The sequence below is a fragment of the Sarcophilus harrisii genome, chromosome 4, assembly GCF_902635505.1.
Source record: "Sarcophilus harrisii chromosome 4, mSarHar1.11, whole genome shotgun sequence".
Lineage (NCBI taxonomy): Eukaryota > Metazoa > Chordata > Mammalia > Dasyuromorphia > Dasyuridae > Sarcophilus > Sarcophilus harrisii.
The window spans coordinates 355,871,661-355,884,212 of NC_045429.1; positions in this window are offsets into that span (position 1 = coordinate 355,871,661).

The window sequence follows — 12,552 nt, forward strand, 5'->3', positions numbered from 1 at the left end:
TTCTGCCCAAAAGGTTCCAAAATAGTTCCAGAAAGCCAAGTTTAAAAAAATCACCAAATAGATGAAATCTGGGCTAGAGTCAGCTTGAGTCTCCCATCTTCAAGGCACTGTTCTCATTGCAGGTGGCACAAATTTAAAGTACTTTGCAAATCTTTTTTTTTTTAATGTTAAACATGTTTAAAAATGTATGTTAAATCTAATGTATGCACAGATATTCATACAATAATCTAATGTATGTATATATATTCATCCAATTTTCATGCTGCACAAGAAAAATCAGATCAAAAAGGAAAAAATGAGAAAGAAAACAAAATGCAAGCAAATAACAACAAAAAGAGCAAAAATGCTATGTTGTGATTCACACTCAGTTCCCACAGTCCTCTCTCTGGATGTAGATGTCTCTCTTCATCACAAGATCATTGTAACAGGTCTGAATCATCTCATTGTCGAAAAGAGCCACATCTATTAGAACCGATCATCATATAATCTTGCTGTTGCTGTGTACAATGATCTCCTGGTTCTGCTCATTTCACTTGGCATCAGTTCATGTAAGTCTTTCCAGGCCTCTCTAAAATCATTTTGCTGGTCATTTCTTAGAGAATAATAATATTCCAGAAATGACCAACAGGATGATTTCAGAAAGGCCTGGAGAGACTTACACGAACTGATGCTGAGTGAAATGAGCAGGACCAGGAGATCATTATATACTTCTACAACAATCCTAGATGATGACCAGTTCTGATGGATCAGGCCATCCTCAGCAACGAGATCAACCAAATCATTTCTAATGGAGCAGTAATGAACTGAACTAGCTATACCCAGAAAAAGAACTCTGGGAGATGACTAAAAACCATTACATTGAATTCCCAATCCCTATAGTTATGCACACCTGCATTTTTGATTTCCTTCACAAGCTAATTGTACAATAATTCAGAGTCTGATTCTTTTTGTACAGCAAAATAATGTTTTGGTCATGTATACTTATTGTGTATCTAAGTTATATTTTAATATATTTTAACATCTACTGGTCATCCTGACATTTAGGGGAGGGGGTGGGGGGGTAAGAGGTGAAAAATTGGAACAAGAGGTTTGGCAAGTGTTAATGCTGTAAAGTTACCTATGTATATATCCTGTAAATAAAAGGCTATTAAATAAAAAAAATTAAAAAAAAAAAAAGAGAATAATAATATTCCATAGCATAAATATACCATAATTTATTCAGCCATTCCCCAGCTGATGAACTTCCATTCAGTTTCCAGTTTTTGGCCACTATGAAAAGGGCTGTCACAAACCTTTTTGCACATGTGGGTCCCTTTCCCTCCTTTAAGATTTCTTTGGGATATAATCCCAGTAGAAACACTGCTGGGTCAAAGGGCATGCACAGTTTTATAGCCCTTTGAGCATAGTTCCAAATCGCTCTCTAGAATGGCTGGATCTGTTCACAATTTCACCAACAATGTATTAGTGTCCCAATTTTCCCACATCCCCTCCAAAATTCGTCATTATCTTTTCCTGTCATCTAAGCCAATCTGACAGGTGTGTAGTGGTACCTCAAAGTTGTCTAAATTTGCACTTCTCTGATCAATAGTGATTTAGAGCACCTTTTCATATGACTAGAAATAATTTCAATTTCTTCATATGAAAATTGACCATTTATCAATTGGAGAATAACTTCATTTTGCAAATCTTAAGTGACTCTATAATTGTCATTATATATTGCCCTTACAGTGGGAAAAACTCCTGGAAAAAACTACAAGAAGAGATGAGATATGAGATATAAGTACAGGGGCCAAAAGAAGAGCCACCTTTTCCTTAAAAACTGGAACCAAGCAAAGAGGCAATCTTATGGAGGAGGAAGTTTTGAGATATGAAAGAAGCACAGAATAGATTGTCTTAATTTTCTTAGTAAAGTAGGACACAAGGTCATCTACTGGGAGATAAAGTAAAGTGTTCTGGGAGGACTGAGATGAGAGCAAATATCTATTGAATATCTCTTGTGTGCAAGGCATTATTCTAGGCCTGGTTTTTAGTAAATGAGGCTGCCTTTAAAATTAATTGTCTATGACTCAAGATATTTGAACAATTGCTCTTTTCTGTGATCTATACAAGTAAATTAGCAGGGGCAGCTAGCTGGGGCAGTAGATAAGAGTACCAGCCCTAAAGTCAAGAGGACCTGAGTTCAAATTTGATCTCAGACACTTAATACCTCCTAGCTGTGTGACCCTGGGCAAGTCACTTAACCCCAATTGCCTCAGCAAAAAAAAAAGAAACAAAAAAAAAGAAAAGAAATTAAGTTAGCAGAAAAATTTTTTGGGTTTTTTTTTTGTTTTGTTTTGTTTTTTTCCCACTGGACTTCTCTGATTTACCTGTTCTGAAGACAGACCCAAAGAGTAGACCCGGTCCTGCAGAGAGGAAAGTGTGTGCCCTTGTAAAATCTTATAAAACTAGAAATGGCCATTTGGGGACAGAAGCACATGGGATTCTATGGACATACCCATGTTGTCAGAGAGTAAAGCTCCTTAGAATGAACTTTCCTAACCTTATAGATTTGTAATGTTTTTTATAGAAACAACATGGCAGAAGAAAAAATGGGTGTCCACTCAGCCTCGGAACAGAGCTTGTGGACAATGTTTTCCTGGAGCCCAACTTTTTATGGAGATGAGAAAAATTTATCCTTCTACTCAGAAGGGAAAGATTTTCTGGACAAAGCCAACTTTTGAGCTGTCTCTAATGGTTAGAGTTTGTGAATTAAATAGTTCAGAAACTGTATTTCTCACGGAAAAAATTAAAATTTCCTGATGCAACCTGCTTCTTGGAGAAAGAAAGGCATCACATGGCTCCTATAGCTGGAGAAGCAAGACATGACATGGGAAGAATCACTTGGGGAACAAATCTTTTGTGAGGAAACTGCAAAGCCATTACATGAGGGAGGGGGCAGCAAGAGTTCAGGACTCTATCACATTTAGTGAATTCATGTAAGCCCAACAGGAAGGGGTATTGCTTGTTTAGCAGCCCCAAAATAGAATTGCCTGGAAAGGTGAGGAGGTAGAGTTTATGAGTTGTATTAGTGTTTTTATTTATTTTCTGTATCTCTTTATGAATTCATGTGAAGCCTGGGGGGGGGGGGGGACTAATATGTTTTCTATATAAACTTATGGACATTTGTGAGTCCTTTGAATCTTTAGGCATTTTCTATGGGATGAAATAGACTGTTCTGACCAAAATATATATTTGGTATCTTAAGTGTTTCTATAGGAGCTAGGGACCTATTGCTTACATTTGGGAAAATATAGTCATGAATGATACCTGAATTCATTCTGGAGATTTTCTTAGATTAAACAGGAGTGGAAAGAAAGTTAACCAATAATTGAACTTTTTGGAGATGTAAAAGTAGCTGCTGTGTGCATCTTTCGGCATTATTTCTAGACTAGCATCAAGTGACTCCCCTGCATCCTGCATATTCACACCCATGACTCACCCACCCACCCACCCACTTCTACCACTATAAAAGTGCTAACAGGTCTATGCAAAAGAGATTATTATGGCATGAAGAAGGGACTGAAAGGTTTCTAGAGTGAAAATGAAAACAGCTATTGAAGCCATTGCATTCAGACATAACTGATGTTGTAATGACGAAGAAACTGAGCAAGACAGAGATTAGAGACCAATTCAATAATTTATTAAATGGAGAGAAATACTGGGACCAATGCATCCATGTTGATCCCAGGGCTAGATGAGACTATCATCTCTAAGAGTCTAGCCCTGAGTATTGGGACAGCAAGTCTTTTATGGAATAACAAGAACAATGACATAAAGGAGAGACGTAGGTGGGGATAGAGGGAGGTTACTGATATTCTAATGACATTAAGGAATGTCTATAAAACCTTTATCTCTACCATTAACCGGGGATGGTTATAACCTAAGGCAGAATTATGAAATAGGACAATTGGAGGAACTGGTCACCCCATTAAAAGGGAACTTTGACATAACAATGTGTGAATTTATTTTGCTTAACTATACTTGTCATGAGGGAGGGCTTCTGAAAGGGAGATTGGATAGAAGTTGAGTTAATAAGTAGTGATAGTGGTGTAAAAAAAAAAGAGCATCAATGAAGCTTTTTTTTTTTAATGCAGAGAAAGGGGAAATTCAGAAAGGGAAACAGACAAGGACAGTTTTGTTACTGTTAGTATAACCCATGTTAAATGGGAATTATTATTTAATAGTCACTCAAAAACAGTATTAGTAATTGTTCACAGTTTTTTTCACATAAAATTCTCCTTTATTTTCTTTGTATATTGAAATGTTCATGTTTGCTGGTGTTTAAGTGTTTAAAATGCTTTATTTTAAAGGAAAAAACTATTGTGGTCTTTCAGGGAGCAGTAATAAAGATATCGGAGCAGGACTTATGGGGATGAAGAGTCAAGAGAGAAATACAAGAGATCCTGCAAGGGACAAGATTAGAAGGGAAGCAATAAACTGGAAAAACATTTTTACAGTCAAAGGTTCTGATAAAGGCCTCATTTCCAAAATATATATAGAATTGGCTCTAATTTATAAGAAATCAAGCTATTCTCCAATTGATAAATGGCCAAAGGATATGAACAGACAATTCTCAGACGAAGAAATTGAAACTATTTCTAACCATATGAAAAGATGCTCCAAGTCATTATTAATCAGAGAAATGCAAATTAAGACAACTCTTAGATACCACTACACACCTGTCACATTGGCTAGAGTGACAGGGAAAGATAATGTGGAATGTTGGAGGGGATGTGGGAAAACTGGGACACTGATACATTGTTGGTGGAACTGTGAATACATCCAACCATTCTGGAGAGCGATTTGGAACTATGCTCAAAAAGTTATCAAACTGTGCATACCCTTTGATCCAGCAGTTTCTACTGGGCTTATACCCCAAGGAGATACTAAAGAAGGGAAAGGGACCTGTATGTACCAAAATGTTTGTGGCAGCTCTTTGTAGTGGCCAGAAACTGGAAACTGAGTGGATGCCCATCAACTGGAGAATGGCTGAATAAATTGTGTATATGAATATTATGGAATATTACTGTTCTGTAAGAAATGACCAGCAGGATGATTTCGGAAAGACCTGGAGAGACTTACATGAACTACATGATGTTAAGTGAAATGAGCAGCACCAGGAGATCATTTTATACTTCAACAACAATACTATATGATGAATTCTGAAGGATATGGCCATCTTCAACAATGAGATGAACCAAATCAGCTCCAATAGAGCAGTAATGAATAGAACCAGCTACATCCAGAGAAAGAACTCTGGGAAATGAGTGTGAACCACTACATAGAATTCCCAATTCCTCTATTTTTGTCCGCTTGCATTTTTTATTTCTTTCACAGCTTAATTGTACATTATTTCAAAGTCTGATTTTTCTTGTGCAGCAAAACAACTGTATGGACATGTATACATACATTGTATTTAACATATACTTTAACATATTTAACATGTGAGAGGGGGTGGGGGGAAGGAGGGGAAAAATTGGAACAAAAGGTTTTGCAATTGTCAATGCTGAAAAATTACTCATGCATATATCTTATAACTAAAAAGCTATAATAATAAAAAAAAAAAAGAGATCCTGCAAGGATAGAATCAACAGTATTTAGCAACTGATAAGAAGTGAGAGAGAAAGAAGGGTCAAAGATGAAATATAGTACAGTTAGTAAGAGTGCTAAACTAGAAATCATGAGAATACTGGCTTTGAATCCTGTGGCATGTATCATGTGATCCTAAGTAAATCAATTAAATCTCTCTGAACCTCAGATTCCTCACCTGTAAAATGCAAAAAACAGCACTGCAAAAATTTATTACCAAGTTTTATAAAATGGGAAAACTGTGAATAGTGGTGCCCAGAATGGAAATAATAAAGCAGAAAGTAAGAAAAAGCTTTAAGAAAAATGTAATAGCTTGGTTTTGTTCAATGGACTACCTAGTTAGATAATAAACACTTTTTCAATAGTTCCTAATTCTTCATGACCCGTTTTCTTGATAAAGATATTGTAGTAGTTTGCCAATTGCTTCTCTGGTTTATTTTATAGATGAGGAGCTGAGGCAAATAGATTAGGTGATTTTTCTTATGGCTATACAAATAGTAAGTGTCCAAGGCCAGATTTGAAGTCAAAAAGATGAGTCTTCCCAACTCCAAGCCTGTTATCTATCCTCTTCAACCCCTAACTGCCCTCAATAAGCACTTATCAAAAATGGTCAAAGGATATGAATAGACAATTTTCAGATGAAGAAATTGAAATCATTTCCAGTCATATGAAAAGGTGTTCTAAATCACTATTAATCAGAGAAATGCAAATTAAGACAACTCTGAGGTACCACTGCATATCTCTCAGATTGGCTAAAATGACAAGAAAAGATAATGAAATGTTGGAGGGATGTGGGCAAACTGGAACACTGATACATTGTTGGTGGAGTTGTGAACTGATCCAATCATTCTGGACAGCAATTTGGAACTATACCCAAAGAGCTATCCAACTAGGCATACTCTTTGGCCCAGAAGTGTTTCTGAATTTACAACTCTTTTTGTCTCCTTTACTGATTCATCACACAGTCAATAAAAAAATTTTAAGCACCTGCTATATGCTATATCCCAAAGAGATCTTAAAGGAAGGAAAGGGACACCCACATATACAAAAATGTTTGTGGCAGCCCTTCTTATAGTGGCAAAAAACTGGAAACGGAGTGGATGCCCATCAGTTGGAGAATGGCTGAGTAAATTATGGTATATAAATGTTATGGAATATTATTGTTCTATAATAAATGATCAGGAAGATGATTTCAGAGCGGCCTGGAGAGACTTACATGAACTGATGCTAAGTGAAGTGAGCAGAATCAGGAGATCATTATACACAGCAACAAGATTATATGATGATCAATTCTGATGGATGTGACTCTTTTCAACAAAGGTTGATTCAGGCCAGTTCCAATGATCTTGTGATGGAGTGAGCCATCTGCACCCAGGGAGAGGACTGTGGGAACTGAGTGTGGATCACAACCTAGCATTTTCACTCTTTTTGTTGTTTGCCTCAGTTGTGTTCTCTTTCTTATTTTTTTCCCTTTTTGATCTGATTCTTCTTATGCAGAATGATAATTGTAGAAAGAATATTCTATATTATATATAGTATAGAAGAATTGCACATATTTAACATAATATTGGTTTACTTGTCATCTAGGGGAGAGGGAAAAATTTGAAATACAAGGTTTTGCAAGGGTGAATGTTGAAAATTATCCATGAATGTTTTGAAAATAAAAAGCTTTAATAAAAAAAAAAAGCACTTATAAAGTACCAACTATATGCCAAGTTCTAAGTGCTAGGGCCTGCTCTGAAGAAGTTCATAATGTAATGGGATAGATCAACAACAAGCAAACAGCTATATGCAAACAATTTCTCTCTCTTTCTCTTTCTCTCTCATCCCCTTTTCCCTTTCTCCCTCCATATATGTGTGTATGTATAAATGAGAATTGGAGATAATAAAAGGAGAGGACTAGCATTAAGGGAGATCAGGAAAGGCTTCTCAGAAGATGGAATTTTAATAAAGCCAGGATGTGAAGAGGAAAAGGGAGACTATCCTGGTTTGAGTAACAGCCAGTAAAAATGCCTGGAATCTGGAGATGAAGCATCTTGTATGAGGAATACTCAGCCAGTCAGTCAGTCAATAAACATTTATTAGGCACTGACTGTGTGCCACACATTGTGTTAAGCAATAGGGGTTCAAAAAGAGTACAAAGACTGTCTCTAACCTGATGGAATTAACAAGAGACAATCTAATAATGGACAAGCAAACAAATGTGCACAAATCAGCTATCCCTAGGATAAATAGGAAATACAAAAAGAAAGACACTAGAATTAAAATAGGTTGAAAAAGGCTTCCTGTAGAAGATGAAATTCTAGCTAGGACTTGTTGGAATTTAGGAAACCAAAAAATAGAGGGAAGTAGGGAAAGCATGTCATGGGAACTACCAGAGAAATGTCTGAAGCTAAGAGATGGACTATCTTGCTTGTGGAAGAGCAAGGAAGCCATTGTCACTAGATTAAAAATAATATGACAAGGAGTAATGTGTAAGGAGATTAGAAATGTAGATTATAAAGGGCTTTGAATGCCAATTTTTTTTGGACATAGACTTTATTTTTTTTATTTTGAAAAAAATTTCTTTACATTATCCCTTGCACTCACTTCTGTTCTGACTTTTTCCTTCCCTCCCTCCACCCCTTCCCCCAGATGGCAAGCAGTCCTATACATGTTAAATATGTCACAGTATATTCTAGATACAATATATGTGTGCAGAACTGAACAGTTCTCTTATTGCACAGGGAGAATTGGATTCAGAAGGTAAAAATAATCCAGGAAAAAAAACAAAAATGCAAACAGTTTACATTCATTTCCTAGTGTTCTTTCTTTGGGTGTAGCTGCTTCTGTCCATCATTGATCAATTGAAACTGAGTCAGATCTTCTCTTTGTCAAAGAAATCCACTTCCATCAGAATACATCCTCATACAGTATCGTTGTTGAAGTATAGAATGATCTCCTGATACTGCTCATTTCGCTCAGCATCAGTTCATGTAAGTCTCGCCAGTCCTCTCTGTATTCATCCTGCTGGTCATTTCTTACAAAACAATAATATTCCATAACATTCATATACCACAATTTACCCAACCATTCTCCAACTGATGGGCATCCATTCATTTTCCAGTTTCTAGCCACTACAAACAGGGCTGCCACAAACATTTTGGCACATACAGGTCCCTTCCCTTCTTTAGTATCTCTTTGGGGTAAAGCCCAGTAGTAACACTGCCGGATCAAAGGGTATGCACAGTTTGATAACTTTTGGGGCATAATTCCAGATTGCTCTCCAGAATGGTTGGATTCGTTCACAACTCCACCAACAATGTATCAGTGTCCCAGTTTTCCTGCATCCCCTCCAACATTGAATGCCAACTTTAAAATAATAGGGAATCATGGAGTTTATTGAGTTAAGAGAGTGACATGGTTGGACCTGTATTTTAAGAAAATCACTTTGGTGGCTGAAGGAAAGTAGGGAAGAGATTCTCCTTACTCACGCGAGAGGTGACTAATGAATAGAGCCTAGTCAGAAAAACCTCAGTTCAACTCCTGACTGATACATTAATTATGTGACTCTGGGCAAGTCATGTCATCTCTCCCTTCCCTGTAAAAGGTGGATGATATCACCACCTTCAGAGTTATGCAATCACATAACAGAGAATAATGAGTCAGAAGACTGGAAATGTAGGAGGGACTAGATTGGAGTCTGAATGCTTGGCGGTTCAGCTTGAAAGAGAACCTGTCAGATACCTTATCTTGACAGGTGATCTTCAGAATCTTCCTAGGTCAATTCCCATGTAATATAAATGCCAAAGGTATGTTTGCCTAAAAGACTCAAACTCATACAAGGCAAGCAGTAGAAGATCAGAAGAAGCAATACAAGGACCCTCTCGAGATCTCTCTGAAGAATTTTAGTTTTATGAGACATGGGCGATGCTGGTACAGGACCACCTAGTACAGTGTGCCCACATCAAAGCAGAATCGAAGTAGCTCAGAAGGAAATGTGAGATGTGCAAATCTAGAGACATCCCCATCCCAAATGTTTAAATTTACTATTTTGATAAAGCCTTCTAAGCCTTTCTAAGTCTGATCAGCCACAAACAGTGTACTTTAACTTCAACATTGTGATATCATTAGTAGTCTTTGGGTCTGAAGAACAAACAACAACAGCACCTATCTTACAAAGTTCTTGTTTTGAGGTTCAAATGAGATACTTGTAAAGTGCCTAGCATGTGGAAGAAGTTTAATAAATAACTATTTCCTTCCTCTGAACTCAAAGTGAAGTAAGCAGAGGTGGGGAAAGCCATATATTTATAAGAATGTAAATGCAAAGAACAAAACCAAAACAACACTGAACACTATGTAATAGTAATGTAATATGTAATAATGACTAAACTTGTTCCCCACAGAGAAATGAGAATATGTATTTCTCACCCTTCCTTGCAAGAATGTAGGTCTATGGACAGGGAATGTTATAAAGTAATTTGTTCTGTTGATGTGTCGATTAGTTTTACTAAATTGCTTTTTTCCCCCTTTCTTTTAAAAATATGTGCTTCAGGGGATATCTTTTCTTTGGCTAAGGAAAAGGAAAGGTATATATGAAAATAAAGGTGACATAACATTAAAGATAATATATTTTTTAAATTTAATTGAAATATTGACAATACTAGCCGATTTCAGTACTTCCTTTACTATAATTTAAGAATCTGCATGACTTTTATTAGTATATCTTCTACCTATGTAGATTTCAACTACTTTATACCTTTGTAGTCTTTTAATGAATTGCTACAGTCAGAAATGTTAATCACCTGGTTGCCAGCCTTCTGTTAAATGACCTCTCTATATCTGGTTGAGGCTAGCTTGGTAGGACTTGCTAAAACTTACGTTTTCTTGCTATACTTTTCAAGAACCCACTCCATAAAGAGCCATCAAAGCAGAACTTCAGTGAAGCTCATTAAATTAGGAAGTAAAGATGTGGAAAATCCTAGATCTAATGCTGCAGCAAAAGGTAGATTTCTAAGGATTACTAGAAAATGGGAAGTGTGGCTGAGAAGAAAATCTAAATTGGAAAGACTCACTAACATATAAACATTTAAAGGACGAATTTTAAGTTTGAAACAAATCTGGATATTCATTTCTTTCTCTAATCCTTTCAATACTTAACACATAATAAATGCTCAACATATGTTTACTAAATTGCAAGTGATCTAAAAATAGAAAGGCTAAAAAAACCTCTGAATGCTCAAATCTATGGCCTTTCCTCTGCCTTCCTCTTCTTTGATCTTCACACACCCTTCCTCCTAAATACTTTGTTCTCCTTGGGTTTTTTTTTCCTCACATTACTCTCTATCAGTTCTTGCAATACTTGTTTTACAACTTTTTTTGTCTCCTTTGCTGATTCATCACACAGTTGGTCAATAAAAAAATTTTAATATATGTCAGGTACTGCGCTGAGTGGTAGAGATTAAGCAAAAAGCAAAAGATTGCTTCTGCTCTCAAGGAGTTTACAATCTAATAGGAGGAGACAACATGCAAACAAGCTATATACAGGATAAATTCAAAATAAACAACAGAAGGAAAGCAGAATTAAGAGGCATCAGGAACGACTTCCTATAAAAGATAGGACTTTAGCTGAGACCTAAAGAAAGCCAGAGAAACCAGGATGCAGGGATGAGGAGGAAAAATATGGGGGACAGTCCATGAAAATTACATGGTTGGGAGATGGGATGTCCCTCCTACGCTGTTAGTGTGCCCCTTAAGTTCTGTCTTGAGTTCTCTTTTCTTTCTTTGTATACTCTTTACTGATATCTCTTCTGATCTCATCAGCTCCCATGATGAGTTCAAACATCTCTATATATAGATGATTGACTACCAGACTTCAAATAACTAGTCTTTATCTCTCTCCTGAGCTCTTGAGTTAGTTTTCTAATCCACCACCTGCTGAACACTTCTACCTGGATGTCCCATGGGCATCCCAACACATTCAAAGCAGGAAAAAACAAACAAACATTTTTTCTGTCTACTGGAATCCTATTGCTAACTTCCTTATTCTACCAAAGGCATCCTCATCTTTCTAAGTTATCCAGGGAGTCATTTTCAACCTTCTTCTTCTCCAACAGCTTCTAATTCTTGTCAGTTTTTAATTGCAGAACATTTCTCACATTTCTCCTCCTTGTGGTTTTTATCGTATTTACACTTACCACCTTAATTCAGGTCTCATCACCTCTTACCTAGATTTAAAAGAAGAAGGAAAAAAAAGTCTCCTGGTTCTCCTACCACCTTCTCCAAAGCATCTTTACATTCTAACCGTATCGGTCTACGCTGCTGCGCGCTTTATAGGACGCGTTATCTGCCATTTCCATTATTTTGCGCGAACACACTCGGCATGCGCCGCTTTCTCGCCTAGTTTCCTGGAACCTTTCAAAGTTCTTTTAAAGCAGGGACCTTTTGAGACCTCTCAGGGGGTAGTAGGGTGAAGTCTGTGAATCCCTTTCCAGAATAGCTGTTAAAAGCATAGGACTGCAAAGGAAAGCAACTGTGCGGCAATCCAATCACCCCAAAAAGTCAGCTTAGAATCTAACCGAGGCTTTAGGAATCTTGTATTTTTCACCGCCCAGGCGCATGACTCCCCAAGTTTAACGTTAGTTGCTTGAGAGGAGTTTCCTTTGTCTTTGTAACCTCAGAACCTAAGTAGCGCTTTGGCCAACACCTCAAAAACGCGACTGCTTCCGAACATTCTAAACTTTTAGCTTCTTTAAACTGGAGGCCTACTTTTCCTTTTCAAACTTTTATTCCGAGCGAGGTGTTACTGAAAGAGGCTCCACCCAGGCTGAGCCCCAGCCCCTGATCCCTCCCGTCCTCCGGGCGGGGCAGCCCACCCCCGGGGCACCCGCGCCGCATGAGCTTCGGCGGGCACCTCCCCACCTCCCCGTCACCGAGCCGCTCTAC